This window comes from Mus caroli, chromosome 2 (genome assembly GCF_900094665.2).
Source record: "Mus caroli chromosome 2, CAROLI_EIJ_v1.1, whole genome shotgun sequence".
NCBI classification, from domain to species: Eukaryota; Metazoa; Chordata; class Mammalia; order Rodentia; family Muridae; genus Mus; species Mus caroli.
This window is the reverse complement of record NC_034571.1, coordinates 8,049,838-8,051,424: the sequence shown is the minus strand read 5'-3', so window position 1 is coordinate 8,051,424 and position 1,587 is coordinate 8,049,838.

The following is a 1,587-nucleotide window of genomic DNA, read 5'->3' as shown; positions in this document are numbered from 1 at the left end:
AAATAAAATCTTTAAAAAAAAAATAAATAAAGCTTAAAAAACAGTAGGGTTTTTAAAAATTGAAATTACACTCTCACCTTCAGTTCTGGCAAGGAAAGCTGCTGGCTATTTTTGTTTATTCTTCCCCTCATCCTAGGAGATTGTCCCTTCCACTCTTCCATCCTGTACCCAATGAGACACTACTCAGGCAAGGGTTTTGGTATAATGAAGAAAGCCTCCCACCCTATAATTCCCCCATGGTAACCATTTTACGTTTCTGCTGGATTGCTCCTGATATCTGCCTCTGTTTTTAAATCCATCCTTACTAGGCTCTACCTCTTTCTAAGCCTATGTCTCAGAAGACAGTCTGTACTCAGTCTTTCATTTCCATTCATGCTTCAACCCCCAACAGCCCAGAGAGTAAATCCAGATGTTGAGTCATCCAACACTGACTCAAGAAATAGAGAAGATAATCCCCAGCATTACCCAGTTAATGTATTCAGTCGGGAAAATGATCTATGAGAGGCGATCTCTTTGAATGTATATTCTTTTTATTGAGTATGCACTAGGCCTAACATAAAAGAATAAGTGATAAGTAGAGAGATTGACATACATATACACATACGTATACACATACATATACACATACATATACACAAACATATCAGACAGCAAAACATCAAATTGGACACTCAAAACACCCAGCAAAAAGTCCCAGTAGAGTCCTAGGCCGAGAAAAGCAGGAGACTTCATTGCCCACAACAGAGACAATGTGTGTCAATGTTGCCTTGTGAAAGGCAATAAATTCTGCTCCTTTGGGGCCAGAAAACGCCTTCCCAGAGATACCACTATTTACAATGTCAAGCACAGTAAGTTATGTTTACTTAGGAACAAAATGATACCTTAAATTAAGGTCATAGCTCTCTCACTCCTTGGCAGGATGCCCCACATGAATTTTCCTAATTTTTGTAGTTTTGGAATGTAGCTGCTGCTGCTCAGGCTATATCTGCAGCAGCTTTCCCCTTTCATAGATACCCACAGGCTTGGCCTCCTGAGTCCTTAGCTAACAGAACTCCCAGGGCCAAAGTCTCTGGGGAATGAGTTTACATCAAAGTGAATGTCAGTGGATGGTCCCACATCCTCACTGCTCCCTCTCCTGCCTCCTGCAGGGAATCAACCTGGCTGCAGGCTCCTCCTTCTGCCTTGGAGCCCTGACTCCTTTCCTTAGAGAATGCCCGTGGATTTGTCTGTTTGTTTGTCTGTCCATGGCAATCACAACTGGCGCTTGTTTGTTTTTTAGACTGGTTTTCACTTTAGCTCTGGCTGTCCTGGAAGTCAGAAGTCTGAGTGCCTGTTTCCTAAGTGCTGAGATTAAAGGTGTGTGCCACCATGCTGTGCTGCTTAGTAACTCCCTTATCCCAACAATCTTACTCCCAACACGCTGCCTGATATCCCTATGAACATCCCACCCTGCCTCCCAGCATCCAAAACCTTTCACTTTTTTGTTTGTTTGTTTGTTTTTGTTTTAAGACAGTGTTTCTCTTGTGCTCTGTCCAATGGATGACTATGAGCATCCACTTCTGTATTTGCCAGGCACTGGCAGAGCCT